The 23,804-nt window shown below is 41.2% G+C and overlaps 1 pseudogene; it reads left to right on the forward strand.

Moving 5' to 3' along the window:
* The window catches only part of LOC149186096 (chitinase-like protein 1 pseudogene), a 188,753-nt pseudogene extending 181,999 nt beyond the window's left edge, over positions 1-6,754 (forward strand).
* The last annotated feature ends 17,050 nt before the right edge of the window (positions 6,755-23,804 follow it).

The following is a 23,804-nucleotide window of genomic DNA, read 5'->3' on the forward strand; positions in this document are numbered from 1 at the left end:
TGAGCCGGGGCATTAGATGTACTAGACATGATTATGAGCATTTGAGTCCCAATTTTGTATATTATTTTGGACACACTTATGTACACTCGAGATGTTTTATGATATATATATATATATATATATATATATATATATATATATATATATATATATATATATATATATATATATATATACAGTTGACTTTTTGATGTTTACTTTTATTGTGATGAATGATTGATGTGCCAGTCTAATGCTTGATTAGCAATAGAATCAGCTAACCAATTATGAGATCTTGGAATGTGCAAATAATTAATGTAAGTAAATGATCTTTGCAACAACCTCACCCTTAAATACTGGCGATATAAACATGGATCCCTTACCCGATAAATGTTATTCAATTATGACACTATCAATTGTGAATCAAGATAGACTACTAATGAATCGATTTCAAAAGAAATGGCTTCGAATAGTAAATTAATGACAGCAGTATACTCAGCCATATTATTTGAAGCGGGACCAATGCATACTCCCCTTGACACCATCAATTGATCAGTTGGATAGTAGAGTACCCAAGCTGCGGAAGCAAGGTTCCGAGTGTGCTGACTAGCACCATCAGCGAATCCAAAATAGACCAAGTCATCCATCAACACCTGTCGTAGCAGACCAAAAAGTGTCGATATCAAAAACTCTCGATGAGATATGTACAAATATACAGAATGTACAAAGAATCCATTGCCTAGTTACTACTTAAGAAAAGTACTTCTTGAGATAGAGCCCATTTCGAGGCTCCGCCAACTTGTTTCCTTCAAAATCGATTAACTCATACGCCCCTTTTCTGAAACTCGTTTAATAATGAATGGACCATACCACATATGCTTAAAATTTCTTGTCCCCAAGGTGTCCTTATCTTGGTCATAGACCAAGACAAGGTCACCTTCAGAAAAGACTCGAGGACGGATAGCTTTATCATACTGCGTTTTAACCCTTTTCTTATGAGCCTCAATGATTGTAGCGGCATCTCAACGCTGCTCATCGAGATGTTCCAAATGAAGGAGGCACTCTTCGAGACTATAAGTTTTTGGAAGGAGCTCAACTGCTAACTTAAGAGATGGAATTTCACATTCAACAGGAAAGATAGATTCCATCCCGTAAACTAAATGAAAAGGTGTAAAACCAGTAGCAGTCTTTACGAAGGTTCGGTATGCCCAAAGAGCCGGATACAACAAAAGATGCCAATTGGATAGATTTTTGTTGATTGTCCTTTGCAGGATTGTCTTAAGAGTTTTGTTGATTGCCTCAACCTGTCCATTGGCCTGAGGATAATAAGGAGACGAATGTTCCTGGTGAAAACCCAATTTGAGAGCCAATTCAGACATTAGTTGATTCTGGAAATGACTGCCATGGTCAGTGACAATCTCTCTCAGGATACCAAATCTTGAGATAATCTGATTAAAAAGGAAAAATGATGTCGTTTCACTATCGTTTTTATAAGTGGGCATGGCCTCGGCCCATTTCGTAAAGTAGTCTACGGCCATGATAATGTACTTGTGATTCGCCGCTGAAGGTGGATTACAAGTTGTAAAATCAATACCCCACATAGTAAATGGAACGACAGTGACAACAGGAAAAAGAGGAGTTGGATGTGTGTGCATCTTCCGAGTATAGATTTGACAGGGGTGACAGCATTTGATCGCTTCAACATAATCTTTGAAGAGCGAAGGCCAAAAATAGCTGGCACATAAGATACGCTAGGCTGTAGCAAGCCTTGAAAGATGACCACCATAAGCTCCACTGTGGCAGTCATTGAGCACTGAATCTGCTTCCTCTAGGGTTAAACAGTGCAGAAGGATTGAATCAACCCCTCGACGGTATAATGTATCATCGTTGATAACATAATTCTTGGCCAGGTGACGTAATTTTTGGCGTTCATCCTTAGAGAAAGTAGAGGGAAACTTCGAAGTCTGGAGATAGACAATGATATCTCTGTACCAAGGTTCTAGTGAAGAGATGAGGAATAAATGTTCATCGGGAAAACTTTCCTCATAAATAGTATCCTCTCCACAAGGCAGCTCAAAGATTAACTCAGCAAAAACCATGGATTTCTTAGACTTGGCGGACAAGAATTTGAGATCAAATTCTTGTAAAATGACTATCCATCGATTATATTTACCCCCAATCACTCGCCTACTAAGGACAAATTGAAATGGATTGACTGCCGCTAAGAAAAAAGTTTTGCATAGCAAGATATAATGACGGAACTGCTGGACATCATGGACAGCTGCCAAAGCCAACTTCTCAACAGGAGAATAGCGAAGTTCAGGACCTATCAAGCCTCATCTCAAATAATAAATCACATGCTCCCTGAGAGCATCGTCTTCCTGAATGAGAACCATACCTATGGTTGATTCTGCTGCAGCGAGATATAAAAGGAAGTCCCTACCATAATCTGGTGGACTCAAAAGCGGGGCAGAGAATAATTCCTTTTTCAAGGCATTGAACGACCACTGCACAAAGTCGTCCCATACAAATGGAACTCCTTTACGTAGCAAATGCATAAATCCTTTAGTGATCTCAGCATAGTTTGCTATAAACCTTCTTAAGAAATTAGCTTTCCCTTGAAGACTTTGAAGTTTTCAAATTGAGGATGGGGGAGGCAACTGAATTATTGCCTCAACCTTGAAGGGATCAACCCGAATCCCTTCATTTGACACGATGAACCCTAATAATCGACCAGATGTAACCGCGAAAACACACTTATTAGGATTCAACCAGATCTTATAAAATCGACATCGCTCAAAGACCAATCGAAGATGACTAGGATGATCAGTTCTCTTTCGAGAACGAGCAGCTAGATCGTTCAGGTATGCTTCGATGATATGTTTAATGTCGTGGAAAGCATATGACATGGCCCGCTGGAAATTAGCTCCAACATTTTTAAGACCAAAAGGCATATTTTTGTAGGCAAAGGTACCCCAGGGACATATAAAAGATGTCATATGCTGATCTTCAGGACGGATAGAGATTTGATTATAACCAAAGAAACCGTCCATGAAGGAGAAAATATCATTGCCCGCACACTCATCAATAATCTGATCAAAAAATGATGTGGGGTAATTGTTAAACACACATGGATAGTAAAGACAATAGGAAAGATAAATCATTGAGTACATTTTTTTATTAACAGGAGATGTACATTTATAATACAATGTTGTGACTCTTGGGTTTCAGATCCCAAGGTCTCTTGGACTACTTAGTATTTTCGGCTTCCACACTAACCCTTTAGGATTAGGTGTCCAACATCCCCCCCCTTAATCTGAAGGGTTATGTATGAGTCCAAGAAGAGAGCTGTAATACAAAATGTGCAAAAAATGCATGGCAGCACTAGGCTGAATGTGCTCTATGAAATGTTGGTATAAAGGGCGGTGGTTTAAGGATGACCACCAACACTGGAACGCTTAGTGCAGTTCTCGGAACTCTTCCAAAACTGGCAAGAAACTGAAGTTTTCTGCTAGAGGAAGTGATCCTATTGTTTTGAAGAGGGAAACCTTCAACCATGAAAGGGAGGTCTCACCTCGCATAAAAGGTAAAACTTCAACCTAAAAAGGGAAGTCTCAACCTGTGATGGTTTAAGGATAACCAACAACTCTGGAATGCTTAATGCAATTCCTGGAACTCTTCCAAAACTGGCAAGAAGCTGGTGTCTTCTGCTAGAGGAAGTGTTCTCAATTTTGTTCACGGGCATCTTTGTCTCTGGCTACAACTCTGAAACTGGTGTGGCAAGTTGTGGCTCAGGCTCACTTGATGTGGCTTTGAAGCTTGTAGATGACCATCATTTCCCCCCCTGTCAGATACAAGGTGAGATGATGGAGAAAACTCAACTGCAAGACTGTTCAATACTCTGGAACAAGTTCTGACATGTGTTTGGAATATCTTCTTGGCTGTTGATGCCCATTGCCAAGAAGCGATCCATCCAAGATGAATCTTTGTTCTTGCAGGACGTTTGTTTTTGAAGCATCTGTGTGAAGAATGACTGGTTTTATGACAGTGCTTACATGGATGAAGATCAAAACAGTGATCTTTCAGATGGCCAACTCGATCACAGTGTTGGCATTTCACGATCTGTTGTTTTTGTTGTTGTTGTTGTTGCTGTGGAAGAGGGGCAGAATCTGGAACAGCTGAAGCTGAACTGTCATGAGGAGCAGGTGAACTGTCATGAATAAATCCAGCACTCTGAAACTGAATGGGCTTTGAGTAGTCTGGAATATGAAAGGACAAGTCCTTGTCATATCCAAGACCAGTTCTGTGCTTGTTGTGGACAAGCTGTTCCCAAGGTCTGATGATGGGCTTGGGAAGTGTAGACTGAACTTCTGCATCTGCATGTACAACTGATGCTTTATCTGAATGAACTGTAACATTATTGACTTGTTGTTTATAGGAGTCTGTTTCATTGTTCTGAACAGAAACAGGTTCAGAATGATGACTCCACTGCTGTAATTCTTCCTGCTGCAGTTGTGATTCAAGCTGCAAAAACTCTAACTTTTCTTGTGCATATTGCAGACATGTTTGAATGTCTGAAAGAGAGGCTTTGTTAATTTTGACTGTGTTGTTAGCAGTGGACATGATTAGAGTTCTCAATAACTCTAATATTCTTTCAAGCTTAGCCATTTTTCTAGACCTTAAAAATCCTCCAAATCCCACAGAAAAATGTAAGCTGCTAAATATCTTCAAGTTGCACAAGAGAGCCCCATAGCTTAAAGGGAAAAATCAACCTGAGATATCTTGAAACTGTCAAAATTATACAAATATCACCAGACTTTCAGAGATTCTGTTCTTTAAATTCTGTAGAAATTTCACAGCAAGAATGAGAGGCTCAAAGTCCTTCCAACACAGATACAATAGATATGTTTCACCCTTAAAATGCTCAGGTATACCAAGATACGCTTTGTATGGATGCACAACTAAATGACTTTTTCCTTCTTTGAAATTCGAACTTCAACTACAGGAATGGATTACATATACCTCTGATATATCAACTCTAATAATAACAGAGATCTGAAGTAGAATATACCAGCAAATGTTAGGAAAAACAGTGGCTGTAGATAAGTGTTATAACATCAAAGAAGCTCCATAATTACAGAGAAAACACCACAGTGATAATATATGCAACGTATTCAGCTCCAAGACAGAGAAATAAATATGGAGTGTCTTCAATATATTCACAGCCACACATCCAATGAGATGAGGAAGTTTGAGACCCTCTATAGCAGAGGTACATCACCAAACATCACTTCCAATAGTCTATACTCATTAAGATTTCAAGCACAGGTACAGTGATATGCTGCTCAACTGAAACAACCACAGAAAATACAAGTTTGTAGCCTTGGGGCTAGATCATTCTTTATGCCACGAAGAAACAAGTACGCTGCCCAGGAAATGGAAGAATAGATTCCCTCTTCAGCACAGTCCTTGTATCATCATCAAACTCTGAAAATCCTCTGCAACCAATATGAATCAAATAACTAACTACTGGAAAAGAAAGCTCAAAGCAAGCTTTAAAACAGATGCCTCCGGGAGCTCAGTCCTCGCTTCTAGAAGTCTAAAAAAACACGCGATACTTCCTGGTGGGTAACCAGAATTTTACGTATAGAGGATGCCCAGTGGTCAAAATTGTACAGAAAAACAGACTTCCGGGGTGGCGGTGGGTGAAGGGTGGAATAGGATATTGGATTGGATTGCAAAGTGAAAAGCTGATTAAGAAGCAGTCTGCTCAGCGTTGGCGCTGTCAATCTCTAATCTCAAAAATCCACACTCTCCACGATGCTTCGTCTTCTACTTCTCGTTGGTTTTCTCCACCACGCGGCTCAGCTCTTGACTCGGTTTGGTTGAGTATACCACGTGTGAGGAGGCGTGTCTGCATTACTTGTAGGCAACCATCTTCTAATTCAATTGGGTCCCTCCTAAACATATCTCTCTATCCATCCAAATGAACGGATTCTCGCTGTATATATATATATATATATATATATATATATATATATATATATATATATATATATATAATGTATATATTCTCTGCCCAAAGTCCACACTCTCTACAGCCCCTTTACTGTGTGCTCAAAGGCATCGGATTGCCTCATTCTCCCACCGCAATGCTCCCATGGCGCACGCTCAAGGGTTCTGGGACTACCATTCCTTTATCACCGCGGCGGCCCACTAAGAACCCAAAGGATTCGGAACCACGGGCGGAGATATCGTGCAGAAGAGGGAGCTCGCTGCTTTCTTCGCCCACATTGCCACTGAAACTTCGTGTGAATCGTTGATGGCCCAGGCTGCCAGTACCGCACCTAGCGATTCGCCCACCAAGTGGGGATTATGCTACAAAGAGGAACTCAGCCCAGACAACACTTATTGTGAATCAAGCCTAGTCTACCCTTGCGCTCCTGGAGTCAGCTACCATGGACGGGGAGCTTTGCCAGTATACTGGAACTACAATTATGGACAATTAGGGCAGGCACTAAAAGTGGATTTATTGCACCATGCCGAATATTTGTCAGATAATGCAACATTGGCATTCGCAGCAGCCATCTGGAGAAGGATGACTCCAATGAAAGTCAAGCAGCCTTCGGCTCATCAAGTGATGGTGGGGAAGTGGGTTCCTCGACTTTCTGACCACATGGACGTCGGTCGAGAAAATGCTGGTGACAATGTCGACTGCTCAGAGCAAAAAGTTCTGAATCCTTCCTCCTCCGCATCCAGTTACGGGCATAAATAAAACGACCCTTCTTGCGATAAATGTTTTGGTCGAGAAAGGGACGGACGAAACTTGACGAACAATTTGGTTAGCTGGTTCGGATCTGAAACAGCACCAATTTGCTTCTTCAACTAGACCACAACACCCACTGTGCAATTTGATTTCAGGCAAACGTTGGCAAACGCAATCACGTTGCTTCAGTTCTTGAAAATGGAATGGAGACGTCCCAAAACAGCTTTTGCAGCTCTCAGATGTCGAAGATTTGCCAAGCACAAGGCCCGCAGTCTGGTGAACAGCTTATTAACAATAGTTCAAACAAAATCCAGTTCTCTATAACGCTATTGATTCGCCGGGTGAAAGAGCAAATAGCCTACCACTATCAGCGACCAAGAGTAGCCTTGTTTGTCACAGTAGCTCCCCTGCAGGAGTTTTGTCTCGGATGAATTCTGATGGTGAGGCAGCAAAACCTTTTTCCTTCAGAAATCCTACTTTCACATGTCAAAGGCAGGAAAACGATGAAAACAAGGCGGACTGGGCCGAGAAAAGTCCAAAGAAACTTGCATTCAATAGATAATAGATTTCAGAAAACAGAGGCAGACGCAGCACAACACACGACGCGTTGCAAATGAACGAGAGAGGCGCTTGAGGACAGAATAATGGCAGAAGCGTTTTTGCATGGGAGAATACAGAAAACGCATAGCTGACAAGCGCAGAGAAAGTTTCAGGCAGATGCGTATGGCATAAATGAATTGCAAAATCCGATTCAGTTTGGTGCATTCAGGCAAACGTTACACTGGGCAGCGACAGAGGTGGTGCAGTGCACCATCATTTCAGTTTTAATGCTCTGCTCATTCAGAACGATGATACCAGCTGCGTCCTCCACAATTCTTTGTCAGGCAGCGTTCAACAAATCATCAATGCTTGCACTGATACACTTTGCTGGAGCTGTATGGCCGTCCAAAACCGCTACACACTGATTCAAATGAGAAATTATTCAGAATGCAGGTAATGTCAGATGCAGGTCTGATAAATGGAATATGACAGACCCCACACACTGTAACACAAGCGTCCACGGTTCAAACGTATGTCAGGTTTTAAGCAACAACAGTTTCAAGGGAATATGGCAGACATAATTCGAATTTAACTGATGGACATCATTCCGAGAATATGAAACGTTTATGATCAGAGAAGCGCAGGAATCATAAATAGAATATGTCAGGGCAGCGCAGGTGTGGATAATCAATGGAGGCCAGCATTATTCAAGGCAGCTCAGTCCAGTTGCTAAACCGTGAGAAAACTACACAGGCCACACATCATGGCTCTGATACCATGTTAAACACACATGGATAGTAAAGACAATAGGAAAGATAAATCATTGAGTACATTTTTTTATTAACAGGAGATGTACATTTATAATACAATGTTGTGACTCTTGGGTTTCAGATCCCAAGGTCTCTTGGACTAAGTATTTTCGGCTTCCACACTAACCCTTTAGGATTAGGTGTCCAACAGTAATTATCTTTGGGACAAGCTTTATTTAGGTCCCTAAAGTCAATGCATACTTGGATTGTTCCTTGCTTTTTATCCACAGGGACTCGATTAGAAACCCAATCGGTAAGAGGAACAAGGTATATAAAACCCGTCTAGAGAAACTTCTCTACTTCAACTTTAATGGCTGCTACTTTCCTAGGATTAACTGGTCGAAGCCTTTGATGAACCGGCTTGGTGTTTTCATACGTCTTGATCTCTTGTTGTACTATGGATGGATCAATGCCAGGCATTTCTTCATAAGACCAAGCGAATACATCTCAAAATTCTTTAAAGGAGGTCGGTGTAAATTTGAATTTCCTCAGGGGAACACTCAGCTCCGATGAAGAGATTCTCGATCACACTAGGGTTCCTAGAGATGTTTATAGATATCGTTTTTGAAATCACCGACATATTACCTTCGGCACGAAAGTGTGCTAGAGCCAAAGGATTTGATACCGTACAAACATCAATATTAAAGAGCTCGAAGAACCTAGATTTTACTTCCTGCAATGGAGGGAGAAAATATGAACGATGGTGTAAGTCTTCCCAAGGTCGATCTACACCCATAATTACTTCTAGATTGCTTCTTCGAATGGTAAAACCGTATCTAAGCAGTCCATACTAGAGGTAGAATCAAGGGTCCAGGTCGGGACCACATCACCATCTAGCTCCTCCTCCGAGAAAGGAGTAGGATGGTTGTCTGCAGAGTTGATGATAGACTGATATCTAAGCTCTGTTGCAGACATAGGAAATGCCATTCCACTGACTTGTCCTTTAGCTAATGTGGTCATAGGTGAAGGCAAGGTCCAAGGATCTGAAAAGTAATGAGTTTGAAAGAACCCTTCTTGTGAGGACTCCTTGGTTGATGAAACAACATTGATTCTAGCGATGGGAGAGGGAAGATCAAAGGTACCCATCAATGACGAATACATCCCAACTCCTATATTCTGAGTAGGCGGATGAGGGTTATCCACTAAATGAATAGTAGAGTCCAAAGTTGCTCGAGGATCAACTAGACAATAATCCAATTGGTCAACCTTAACGATTTTCCCTTCACGTGGAAAGAAAATGACACGAAACAGAGTCGAAACAACGACGTCCATTTCGTATACCAAGTTCCTTCCTAAGAGGAGATTGTAGTCTAGGTTAGCATCAATGACTTCTACTTCAATATTAACGACCTTCCCCCCAAAAAATATGGGAAGTGCCGGGATAATCCCATGTGGCTTATGAGAATGTCCATCAAATGCAGTTAGGAGGGTAGGTGAAGGAACAACCGAAGGCAATCCAATAGCCTTCCAGCATGACATCAACATGACACACGTGGAAGCTCCTTCATCAATAACGGTATGAAAAATGTTAATTTTCCAGTATGTAGACTTTATTTGGAAAGCCATATGATGAGGGAGTCACTTTTTAACATTTAACATGTTGAAAGTGAGCACTAAAAAGTTAGTTGGATCAACTGCCCCAATCGCTGAAGGTAAAGCACTTCGTTGAGCTAGACATGACTGGAGAACCTCTAAAGCGGACATGGTGCATGGACTCTGAGCCAGATCCTCAACAATAGAGTAATCCTGGGTGGCCCTAGCATTATGATTAATAGTCACGCGTTTAGCGGAACCTTTCGGTATCCATGGTATAGTCTCGACAGGGGGTCGCTCAATATGAAGGTCGGTATTTCCGAGAGCAGTTTTGTCCTTGGAAGTTTCAGCTTCACCGTAATCACGCGACCGAGTGGCCACATGGACATTAGAACCCATCATGAAAACATTTGATGATTTCTCCCCTTCCTGGTTGCCCCCTGCGGAGGTACCAGGGTTTGAATTCGCGCCAGCAAGAAGTTGCTGCCCTTGGGGAAAAGGGTTGGTTAACACAGCTTGAGAGCTAGAAGTCCCTTGTTGCCCTAACAAGCACTGAGCGTCTTGAATCTTTGGGTAGAGATGAGTTAAATGATCCACTGCATAACTTGCATGGAAACTTGACTTTATTTTTAGACTCATTTCTACCACCACCAGCATTATTGCCCGATTTATTTGCATTAGCCTTCTCATCTTGACTCTTTTTCTTACCTCATCCTTTCTTCTTCCCATTGGAATTTTGATTTCCTTTGGTGTTGGCAGATTGGATGGCATTAAATTAAGAGGGTTGAGAAGATGAAGGGTTAGACGATGTGACCTGGTTGTTAGAAGCAGTTTGTAAAGACAACTACTGTAGTTGGCTCAACAGGTTCACTGCATTTGTGTCTACCGAGACAACAATACCATCCGCGTGGGGACCTGGCGTCGACTTGGCTATATCAACCTTAGACCCAGGAGCATCAAGCAAGATTTTTTGTAGAATCCCAGACTGAGAATAAATCAACTCTAATTGTTGGGCTCTAAAAATAGCTTGCTCCTCAGAATAGACTCCGGACAGGGAGACATACTTAGAGATTTCAGGTTGTAAGGATTTCAAAAACCATTCGAGACGGTATTTCGGAGGCTGCTTTAATGAGCCTCTTTCTCCATTTCCATTCCTGAATGTGATCAGAAATGTGAGTTGCCGTATCCTGATGGAAATTGGCCAAAAGTTCAGTTCCGGCATCATAACGGACGGGAAACTGGAAATGATTTAAGAAAATATTAGCTAAGTCAGCGAAAGATGTAAAGCTGCCCCCTGGAAACTCTATATACCACTTGGCCACATTACCAGTCAAGGTGCATTGAAAAAGTCTCAACCTAATCGAGTCCTCAATAAGGGAGTTTGATGAGCACCACAAATGGAATGTGGTTATGTGGTCGCCCGGGTCTTCATCGCCCTTTCCCTCGAACTTTGGAATGTTCGAAGGGAGTTTGGTTGGGACCGAAGGCCAAGATGGATTGTATTTGATTGGATCATTTGTTAATTTCGTGAGATCTGGAAAATTCAAAGTTGCCAGAAAAGGAAGCCTAGGAGGACCTTGGGGATTCCACCCAGACTGGGCGGAGCTCCCAACGTTCTGAAAAGATTGGCCTGGATTTTGGAAGGCACCAGGCTACCCTAAGTAACTTGCAGAACCAGCTGAACCAAAAGGCAGACCTTGTGATCCAGAACTCGGAGTTTAACCAACTCCGGCTGAAAAACCTCCATAACCGGCGAAGCTCCCTCCTAAAGGATTATAAGGAGTTAATAACCCCTGATAAGGATTCCAAGCAGAAGCTAAGGGAGAAATACTTTGAAACGAACTAACTGTGGAGTACGACCTATTCCCTTGTTGGCTAAAAAATGGATTCCCAGTTCCTATGCCAATAACCGCAGCGTTAGTCCAACCTTGAAAAGGATTACTGCTTTGTCCTGTGGCAGAAAAAGGCATAGATCCTATCGTCGAGTTGGAATGTGGTATATGATCACTTCAAAAGGAAAACACTGAAATGAAGCTGATCCACCCATCATCGATTGGAGGCACTAAATGGAATTGATAGAATACCCTATGAATGGGTGCCAAATGGGAAGAATCCAGTACTAAAAGCATTGGCTTGGGAATTTCCACTCGTAGAAGGAATGGAGGTAGACCCAACTAAAGATGTGCTAGCAAAAGACCCAAATAAAGATGCAAAGGGGATGGAAATGATTCCTCCTCCTTATACTGATGTTGGAGTCTGCATAGTTGTAGCACTTGTGGTAGAATCCATGCTTCCAATAGTAGTCATCGATGGTAAGTGCTTAATATGACCTAGACTTGACGGTCTATTCATTGGATATCCAACATATTGTAAAACTTTTGGATAGCTAGAAGGTAGGGGAGAATTCGGAGCCGCTAGTGACTCTTGAAATTCTTCTATTTCTATGTTATCTTCCGATTTAAAGAGAACTTGAGAAAGAATTGGAGTGTTCCTCTCTTGTTCTGTGGAAGTTCCAGGCCTGTCTTGAACACTAATGTCCCTGTGAGGAGGATCAATCCCTGATGCGTCAGTTGCCACGGGATGAAACCCACTGGCAGTATTACCTCTGCGCCTTCTGGGAGAAGGCTATAAACTTGGTGGTGAAAGACCACGAAGTCTTCGAGACTGTCTAGGTGATCGGTCAGCCACTTTGAATTTTTTATTAATTTCTAGCTAAAGACTCAAGAAAAATTGAAAGCTAGGCCAACTAAGAGCACAGAGCACACACTAAAAAGTCCCTAAATGATATCAGCCAGTCAAACAACCTTCGAGTATTTCCACTCCGGGTGATGAGGACCGGACACCAAAATACAAGAAAGTGAAGTAAGGGGCCTTCCGAAGATAGTCTGGGATAATGACAGCCCAGTCCTACCAACGAAGGTAACAGAGGAAGTTACGCTGACCTCCTAACAACAACCTGCACTGGTGAAATCCGCCAAGCTTTGCAAAGGTACCCTCTAGTAGTACCGTTGAGAGTGATACAACGTCGACCTCAGGTGCCACGGGATTCCCCTTCGCAGCCACCTATTTAGATCCCTAGGAGTAGAAACTAAGGTTACCAACTCGTATCAGAAGCCAGGCGGAACAGTCTTGAGGTTAGATCTGACAAGTAGGAGAGGGGGTATCTCTCTTCCTTATCTTCAGAAACCCTCGTGCTTAAATCCCAGATCCGGAGCTTTCCTGGTCTTCCTAACGCTATTGGATTTTCACTCACTATTTAGACTCCTATGTTTGATAGTTTAAATGGCCTTGGAGAGTTTTCTCTCCACTCGCCTAATCCAAGGCCCTAAAATATCCTAAAACTTGTTGGTGTGTCTAACTTGACAATTATGAAAAGTTCTAGTATATTTTAATTAGCGCTTGTTTTTAAATGGGTTGTTCTTAAGTCAAGGGATAAGTGGAAATGAAAATTGTGGTGTTTTTATGCAAAAGAAATTAATAAAAACCAAACTATATGCAAATGCACTTGTTTTGTTCTTTGATGAAAGAAATTTCTACTAGGTTCAGAGGAACTTCAAAGAAAGCAACAAATTTTCTTTTCTTTTCTTTTACTCAAGCTTCACACTCACAAAAGTTAACAAAACTATGGATGTCCTAAAAAGATGCACAAATTTATCCTAATGCAATGAGTACATGTTGATGCAAGACTTAAGACTACTCTAAATCAAGAAATGAAAGTAACTTGTTTATCAATACTAATTCGCCACTTAAAATGTTTAGATGGAATATGAATTGCTAATGCTCATTTTCATCTCCACACTAAAAGCAAGTTTCAAGACAAACAAAAATGCACTTTCATTCACTAAAAGAAACCAAATCAAAACAAAGTTCAAGAAAGCAAAACCAAGTTTTTCAAAAAGTTTTCTTCAAAAGAAAAATAAAAACATCTTTTCAAAAGTGCTCTCAACAAGACTGAAACTTTATGATTGAAAAATCGGCAACAAAACACTTTGCAAGCTGACAACACAAAATGGATGAAAACTCAACAAAAAAATGTGTTTCAAGATGCTCTTAACAATCAAAAGCAGCAATAAGAGCTTGGCAACAAAGACCAAAAGATCAAAAAGGAAATTTTCAAGAAGTGTCAATCAACAACTTTTGGAAAGCAAGAAAAGTAGATGGTCACAAAAATTTAGTTTTGACAAGCAAACAAAAAGGTCACCAAAACAAGATTTGACACAAAGATTGAGATCAATCTTCCTACCCTGAATGATCATAGTAGCCAAGATTCCCAGCAAGAAATCTTGCATGCTTAAACAAAAATGATGACGCTTGCAAAAAAAAAAAACAAGACCAACACTTCTCACAACCGGAGAGAGTTTTAAATCACGTACTTGCTGTAAAAATAAATATTGACACAAAAAATTAACTGTTCAGGACATACTCAAACTAACAGACAGATCTTCAGAAAAAAAAACATTTGAAAAATCTTGACAATTTAGGATATACGCGACTATGTTAGTGTACAGCTGCGTGTATACGCAATTAAGGTGAAAGAAACACGCGTATACGTGAGTTAGCTTCAAGAAACATGCATACATATGCTTCTGTAAACAAGAAAAACAACGTATATAACAGACTTCAAGAAAAAACAAAAAACAGTCTGAAGAAACTGATCAAACTTACAATTCAAGTTCCTACAGGAACAAACTACACAGTGACAGCAAGCAAAATAAAAAACTGAGCCCTGATTGGCTTGAATTAACCCAAACTAGGAACAACAATACTGTTGTCCCTAGTGGAGTCGCCAATTCTGTTAAGGGATAAATTCCCCTAGGATCTTGGGTTGATACCCTAGCAGATCAGAGGTTATCTATAAAGAGAAACACACATTCCATACAACCATGATGCTAATATAAACAAACTACATGAAGAGGGGTGCACCTAGGGGTCCTTCATTTGAGAATATCCAGTTAGGATTAGAACCCTCTTGGAGTTCCTTTTAATCCTTCAACCTACAAAACAAACAATTCCATAAAGTACAGTAGTATATTGACCAAGCATCATAAAAAAATCACAATTAAAAACAACCATTCATATGTGAATCATAACATTGATATCATAAACAGGAAGAAGATTTATATTAGGAACAAGACAAGTGTTTCTTTTATTATAAATAACTAAAGTACAGAAAGGAATAATTTCACCTGAGTCTTCCTTTCGCAGGCTCCAAGCGGAACCGTCCTCCAGATTCGTCCAATCTCAAGCCTTCAGGAAACTCCTTCCATGACTTACTCCAAGATATCTCAAGTAGTAGAAAGACACCATAACACAAGGAAACAAGGGTTTCCTGCAAATGGGGGAAGTGCTGGAAGCACAAGGATCTTTAGACCTGGTCAGGGAAAATCTCAGTAGAGTGATCTTTCTCTCTCTTCTCTCCTCCCTTATGCCTTTCCCATTGAAGCCTTTTATACTTCTCCCAAAGTAGTTTTTTAGTTGGGAATTCATTGGGAACAGTTGGGCCACGGGCATTAATAGGTAATCAGCAGGTAAAACTCGTGATCTCTGCCTGAAATTTAGGAGTTTTATTTTTTTTAAGTGTTTTAAGACATATACGCGGGTTGGGTATACACAGACCCACATACACACACATTTAGCTCAGGGAAATGTCGTGTATAGGGAGTAAAACACTATTTTTTGAATATTTGGACCAGGTCTGGAAGGAGGGGTTGCCCTAGGCCATGAGTGTAGCATCACAAACATCAAGAGTGAGATTTGGATCTATAACAAACATGGAGGTAAAAATACAGGTGTTGAGGAGGTGCTCCATTGTCTCCTCTTGAGACTCACATAGCCGGCGTCTGGATGGGCCCAAAACACCCCTTTTCTGGATGTTCTCCCAAGTCAGAATTTTCTTATGATGTACCAACCACATGAACAATTTGGTTTTCATCCATCCTTGGTTCTTCCAGAGATTCTTCCAAACCCAATCCGGTTCTGTAGAATCAAGCTCAAGGGCTAAGCGCTTTGCCTCTTTAAGATTAAAGGTGCCTTCATTGTTATTGCCCCATCTGAGTTGGTCTTGATCAGTTGATATCAGTATTTTTCTTTGATCCAAAATTGCTATTAGAGAATTAGCCTTTGCTTTCAAGGGGATATTATCCTTGTATTCCATTTTCTTCTAGGTTCTCCAATTTCCTTCACTATTTGTCTGATCCCAAAAATATTTAACCTATTGTAACCCTTTGGTCTTAATGTCATTCCTGAGATCCACAAATTCCTCTCTTAACAGTTTAGGTTCCTGTTGCCACTTATCCTCCCAAAACCATGCCAGGTCTCCCACTCTAATTTCCCAAAAGCTATTCTTTTGAACCATGCCTCTATTCTCCCAAGCTTTATTCTAGATGTGGGAGCCGTTTATGATACCAGACATACTTATGTGGTCCTTGGTTTGCCAATTAATTGCATATTTTTCTTTCCAAATCCGAGCCCACGGAGCATCTGAGTCTTTTATCCATCTCCACCATAATTTAGCCCCTAAAACGTTATTTAGCACTTCAGGATCATCCAGTCCAAGACCTCCGTGATTTTTTAGGTTTACAAATTGTTTCCCAGGCTACCAAGGCCCATTTTTTCCTCTCCTCCCCTTTACCCCAAAGAAAATCTCTTTGGATATTTCTACATTGTTCCATAACTCCTTTTGGAGCTGGAAGGGCTGAAAACATGAATATGGGGATTGTTTGTAGGACCACTTTTGTAAGCACTAATCAGCTCGCCAGGTTCAAAGATCTGATTGTCCATTTTTGAATCTTGTCCTGTAGCTTATTGATAACTGGCTCCCAAACATTCTTGTTCAGAGGTTTGTCTATTAGTGGTACTCCCAAATATTTGGAAGGTAGCATATCTCTTTGAAAGCCCAAAATTTTGGAGATATTCCCCTGAATAGAAATGTTAGTATTTAAAAAGAAAATCTTTGATTTGGAGAGGCTTACCTCTGTACCCACCGCCATAGCAAAGTCACTGAATCTTTGTTTATAGGCAAGAGCTTCTTTGACCATGGGGATGCCTTGTAGTATGGTATCATCTACAAATTGTTGATGGGTTAAGGCCCGACCGTTCTCGGAAAGTTTGATGCCCTGGATCTTACCTGCTTCTTTAGCAGATGTGATGGTTCGTCCTTGTCCTTCCATCATGAGAATGAAGAGAACGGGGGAGAGAGGATCTCCTTGCCTCAGGCCTCTTGAGGGTTTAAAGGTCTTATATGGAGAACCATTAACCAGAATTGAAAAACTAGAGGAAGTCACTAGGGCCATTACCCATATTACCCAGTTGTGGTCAAATCCAAAGGCTAGAAGGACCTTCCTAATATAGGTCCAATTGAATGTATCATAAGCCTTTTCTAGGTCCAGTTCCATAATCATTCCTGCCTGCCTGTTACTCATCAATGAATGAACCACCTCACGCGCTTGAAGGATATTATTGAGAATTTGTCTGCCCTCCAGATAACCTATTTGCTCCACAGAAACCAGAGTTGGAAGTAGGAGTTTAAGTCTATTGGCAATTATTTTGGATATAATCTTATACATCACGTTGCACAAAGCCATAGGTCTGAATCTATCTGGAGTCATAGCATTGTCCTGTTTGGGAATCAAGGAGATAAAGGATGTATTGAGCACCTTCAATATGGTTCTATTATTCCTAGAGTCCTCCACTACATTCAGAATATCTTGCTTGACAGTATTCCAGCATGCTTTAAAGAAATCTACATTGAAACCACCTGGGCTTGGCGCTTTTCCATTCTGCATTTCTTTGAAGAATTCACTAACCCCCTCTTCTTTCACTGGCCTATTAAGATTGTGATTATCTTCTCTAGTTACTAGCTTAGGAATGTGCTTTGTGAAGTCCCTGATAAATAGTGATCTATCTAAGAGAGGTTCCTCTGCTATGCTTTGAAAATGTTGCACCAACACATCTTCTATATCTTTATGGGTGTTGAGAAGTTGGCCTCTGGAGTCCTTGATCGTTGAGATCCTGTTGTGAGACCTATTCTCCATTATAGATCTGTGGAAAAACCTTGTGTTTCTCTCCCCTTCTTTTAGCCATTGAACTCTTGATTTTTGTCTCCAAAATATTTCCTCTTGTTTACATAAGTTCTCCCAATCCTGTTGATACTTGTTGGCTTGTTCATTTCTTTCCCCATCAAAGCCATCTATGATAAGGGTTTGATTAATTTCCTGCATTTTTCTTTCAACAACTTTTTTCGCTTCAAAAATATTACCAAACTCATTCTTATTCCAATCTTTGAGCCTAAGCTTGACATGTTTCAATCTTTTGTGTAATAGGAACATTCTCGTTCTGTGGATTTGCAGATCTTCTTTCCACCATTTTTCAATGTTGCTAATAAATTTTGGATGGGTGAGCCAGATATTTTCAAATCTAAAAGGTTTGTTCTTTGGGGTTCCAATGCCAATAACCTCAAATTGAACCGGCCAATGGTCCGAGCCACCAAAGGGGAGAATTCTCGCTGTCATATCAAGGCCTGTGAACATAAGGTCCTCAGATATTATGAACTTGTCTAACTTTGAGGCTACTTGAGACTCTCCTCCTCTTTTGTTGTTCCATGTGAAGAGTCCATTACTAGTCTTTGTGTCAACTAGCTTCATATTGTCTATAAAATTCTGAAATGCTATAGAGTCTCTGCTTATAGTTCTGGTCCCACCTTTTTTTTCTAACAGTGATTTGATCATGTTAAAGTCCCCACCCAGAATCCATGGTATTCCTGAATGTCTATCTCTTAGAACATCTAGAGAAGTGAGTAGCCTGAGTTTATCATCAGTTCTTTGAAGGCCATAAATGTTTGTGATTAAATAAATCTCCCTGTCTCCCACAGGCTAAATAAGCATTGATAAATAGTTCCTAGATGCCTTTGCATCCACTATACCAATCTTTTGGGGGTTCCAAAGTGTAAGAATGCCTCCTGTTGTCTTGTCTGCCTTGACTTCTAGAAATTCATATCTATTTAGCCATTTGCTATGTATTTCTCTAATTTTTTGAATTTAACATTTAGTTTCTTGGATAAAAATCATATTTGGAGTTTCTTGTTTCATTCTGTTGTTGAGAAACCTTTGTTTCCTTTTACTTCCTGGACCTCTAATATTCTAAGACGTGAGCTTCATTAAGAATGATTTGTAAAGGAGTAGCTGGTTAGATCTTTCATCTTACCTGAATCTATCATTAGTTTTCCACATTCAATTAGAAGCACATTTTGCTTTTTTCTACCCCTTTTCCTTCTTGGGTTTCTGGGAGCAAGTCCTGATGTGGTTTTCCTGGTTTTTACCCCTTCATTTTCCTGCCTTTCAAGGTTTCTTTTCCCTCTTGGTCCTTTAGTCTGAGTTCTCCATAAAAACAGCTACTGCACTCTATTAAACTCCTCTTGAGGAAGTGAATCCACCCCTTCCATGGTGCCCTATTTCAAGAACCTTTCCAGATCTAGGTGTTCTCTTTCAAGAATGTCCTGCAGTTCATGATCCTCCGTTTCTACCTCACTTGGGGTCATTTCTTGGTCCATTTCTAGTTCCATATTGCTCAACATATTCCCATTTTGCTGGTTAATGTCCTGTATCTTCTCACTATTTTCTTCCTTTTCCCTTTCTCCTGGGCTACCCTCCATGGCCTGATCTACCTTTGTTACATCTTCCTCTTCTTCTAGAACTTTGTACCAGTTCAGACTTGCCTGTTGACCCTCTATGTGGTTTTGTTTTTGCAACCTTTTACTTCCTTTTCCTATATTTCCCACTTTATGAAAGCTCTCAGTATCTTTCCCTACTGTTACTTTACATTTTCTCTTTGCTTTGTTGAGAGGGCATTCTTTGAATAGATGCCCATGTTCATGGCATTTGCGACATCTAAAAGGAATATGTTCATAATCCATTGTTTGCACCCATTCTTCATCAAAAATTTCCAAGATCACCTCATCCGGTAGAGCTCCAGAGAGATCCATCTCCACACATATACAGGCGAAGGAGGTGTACTTTCCCCTTCTGGTTGCCTCAGATATTTTAACAAAACGCCCTAATTTATTTCCTATTGTTAATAAAGATTCTGGTTGCTAGTAATATAGAGGTAAGGAGTAGAGACATACCCAAACCAGGACCGAAGTGAAGTTCTCGTGCTCCGGGACAAAATTCATCATCCAAGGCCGCATGTAGAGGCTTGCAGCTGCATAGAAGTAGGGCCCTCCTTCAAACACCCTATCTTTATCCTCGATGTTAGTAAAGACTACAGTAAAGAAACCCTTTGACCCAAGATGTAGGTCTATGTCCCCTTTAGGTTTCCAATTATATTTAATCCATGCCTATAGCGCCTTCTTTGTTGGCCATAACCCCATGAATTTACAAATGATAGCATAAGTCCTCATATGATCCCTATGTGCTTGCAGTGTAGGATCACTTAAAACCACTCTGGGTATGAACTCGGTCTTAGGATTACATGGACCCTTTTGTTTTTAATTTTCTGCTTCCTGTTTCTTGTCCTCTTCCTCTTTTTGTTTTATTCAGTCTTCCTCCCTTCTATTATTCTGTCCTGTTCATCATCGATGTTCCCTTTCCCTCCTCCTGAAAGACCTTTTTCAACCTCCAATGGTTTCTTACCTTGGCTTGAGACTGCCTGACTGTAGGACGGAGTGGAGCTCCCCCCTTTACGCCTCTCCATAGCGTTCAATGTCTGAATAATTTTAGTGAACCCTAGCTCTTACCAGTCCAAGAATGCTCCGACTCTACTTTGGATCTTTATTACATGTTTGATATCAATTACCATTATACTGTATATTTACTGTGCGTTGTTGTATGAATGGTGAATATTGGCAAGTATAAATGAAAGCATACAGATAAGCTAAGTTAATAAACTAATATTAGGTTATTAGTAGGGATTTGGGTAATAACGCTATTCGGCCAGGGCTGCACAAAGGCAGCATCCTAGGCTGCGAGGCACGGGCAAGTGCATGTAGCGATGTGCGCACAGGGTCCAACCGCGAACCATTAGAAAACATTTGACATCTCCAGGGTGCGGAAACCTAGTTATAGCACCCTCCCATACTACTTCGGGTGAGACCTCAATGTGTGGTCCACAGACTATTGCCGAAAGGGCCAGTAGTACTGGTATTTGTCTGGCTAAATCATCTCCAAACCTGGAACAAGCCCCAACAATCCAATAAATGGTTCTGTTGCCAGCACTGAGATCTGCATGAGGGATGTCTGGTGTCGTGTTGCTGGAATCCAACAAAGAAAGAAATTGAAGGGTGGTTGGATAGAAATATTCATGAGTTCGAGGAGCAGGAAAACAAGGATCCATGAGTATCAAAGGAACAGTGGTTGGAACGCTACTTATATATGGAAATCCACGAAATTTTATTTTCATCCTTTCCCTCCGAATTGTATGAGTGGGTCGCGAAGCTAGCAGACAGTGAAGGAAGGTGTAGGCTTGACAAACTGATTGTGTGGACTCTAGAATTAGTGCACAGACTAGAAGCGTTAGAAGAGAAGATCGTGCGTACTATGGACCATTGGCTCGATCAAATTATAGGGGGGTTTATCATCGAGTTTGCGGTAGATATGACCGTCAGCTATAGTGAGGCGGAACGATGCTTCCTTAAGGGACTATGAGGTAAGTATATTAAATCTTTTAACACTTGGATTAAAATGTTATTGTGTGAAAAGCGGGTGATGCGAAAAAATTAATTTTTGGGACTACGCGAAGTTGGAGGATCTATATAAACGAAGGTAGTGTAGAAATAGAGAATAGTCCCATGATTTTGCCGTGGCGGGAAACTGAAGAAGAGCTAGTGAAATTTTCTCCGAGAATCGCAATCAATCTGATAAGGCAACGAATTCCATGCATACCACCCCCACCTACACCACCACTAGTCTCACCATCATCACCTCCATCTCCACCCACACCATATCCCCCACCACCACAGTTCAATATGGTGAGTGTGATAAAATTTCTGGTATTCAGAGGAGTAGGGAACGAAGATCTGGACCAATTTTGGTTTGTAGTAAAGGCCGTATGGGAAGCACAAGACATTGTGGATGATAATATAAACAAGGCAACGTTGGTAAGCGCATTGTAGGATCATGCACTAATGTGGCACATTAAGCATTCTAATGACCACCCAAACACGGGGATCACAATATCCAAGCTATGATGAATAGAGAATTTAGCAGGCCAAATTCGAAGACACAATCGATTATTAGGTTTAAGGAAATCGTCATGCTTCCAGGCGAGACCCCATGGGATCTGGATCAGAGACTGAAGAGTATGATCCACGAAGCCAACATGAACTTTACGAATGGACAACACCACGCATGGTTTGTAGCATCACTAATGCCGCATTTGAGGACGACGCTGTCACAACAAAACTTATCCACCCAGGCTAAGGCTTTGGAGATTGTAATGAGACTGCACAAGACTCCAATACAAGATCCTGGCCTGGGAGTTCAACAAATCCACATGCAACTGCAAAATTTGTGTTTGGAAATGCAGAGTTTGAAATAAGATAGGACAGCTTGCCCAGAAGCACACGAGGAGGTATGGTGCATAAAATGCAAAGGCCAGGGGCATGACAAGGACCATTTTCCAGTGTTTGCTAATTACTTGGTGGGAGGAGGGCCGATGCCCTTAAGACTAGAGGCACAAGCAGGATCGAGCGTGGCACCTGCAGTATGGTGCGCGATTTGTTAAATAGGAGGAAAACACACTACAAATAATTGTCACCTATTACAGAAGTATATGCAAACGTCCGAGTAATTGTTCTGTAATTTTTGCAGATCGGTAGGCTATGATGATCGCACCTGCAAAAGTTACGAGCTGATGATGGATCAGATTCTTGCCTATAGAGTGTAGACCAAAACGCGAGCCCTCGATCCAAATTCATGGATGGTGCGCACTAGATTTCGAGGGCACAAATGAGGTCGAGGAGGAATGGGACCAGGAAGGGGTCGCGAACAGCTGATTTCTTACAATTACGGAGGGCCAGGGCATTATGCCCGTGATTGTACAAATCTGACGAGAGCATCATGTTTATATTGTACTCAGTTTGATCATGAGATGAAGGAATGCCCTACACTGATAGCGAGGTTGCGCGATAAAGGGACACTCCAGCCTCCTCCGACTCAGAATTTACAAATGATGAGGTTTGAGCCACGCGAAGACGGCCCGAATGTAAACATAGTGCTTCGAAGTGGTATCATGACAGGAGAGGAAAAAGGTAAGTAGCTTGAAGAAAGTGCGTGGGTTCGCAAGGCTCCTACAAAGGAACCTGAATTCAATCTGGAGCATGCAAAGGAGGCATTCATGGAAGCTAAGAAGAGCTTCACGGAGGCCTCCACTTCAGGTAGTAAGGATCAACTAGAGCCAAAGATGGATCCTTCAATGATCACTACCTTTCTGGAGACATGTATGAAACTGCTGTACGACAACAAGGCTATGAAAGGGCTACAGGAGCTTATCACTAGGTGCGCTGGGTCAGGAGAAACTCACGTTTTCCGGAAGCTTAGGAAACATACATTGTGAACAGGAAGGGAAATAAGATAGGCTGTGCAAATTGGGGAATATGAAATGGATCAAGTAATTCTAGATCTAGGATCAGACGTGAATGTGCTTCCAAAGCTAACATGGGAGTGTATGGGTAAGCCCACGTTGCAATGGTCCCCTATTCAATTGCGAATGGCGAACTAGAAGAAGATCCTATCGATGGGAAGATTGTAGGGGATAACAATAGACATCAAAGGTGCAAGCATGCTTACAGATTTTGAGGTGATAGAAATTGTCGATGATAGCAACCCCTATCCCGCGCTACTGGGAATAGATTGGGCCACTAATATGAACGGAGTAATAAATCTAAAGAAGCGCAAAATGATTTTTGAGAAAAAGTCACTACGTGTAGTGGTACCTTTAGACCCTGCGGAAGGAGCGTGCTACATAGAGCCAGTGTATGATGACGAGAGCGACAATGAACTAGATTGTATCTACAAGATAACCACCCAGGAATAGGATTGGGTGAATCCTACAGTGGATGGCTGGATTTTGTGGGAGTGAGAAAGCTCCTGCACATCATATTTGGATGAGGAAACAGAACGATGGCAGAACTGGTTACACGAGGTAACCACACTCAATTGCAACATGATGGTAAGATCATTGCA

This window comes from Pinus tabuliformis, chromosome 3_1, assembly GCF_031772625.1.
Source record: "Pinus tabuliformis cultivar Carrire ecotype Pingquan chromosome 3_1, CPIR1, whole genome shotgun sequence".
Lineage (NCBI taxonomy): Eukaryota > Viridiplantae > Streptophyta > Pinopsida > Pinales > Pinaceae > Pinus > Pinus tabuliformis.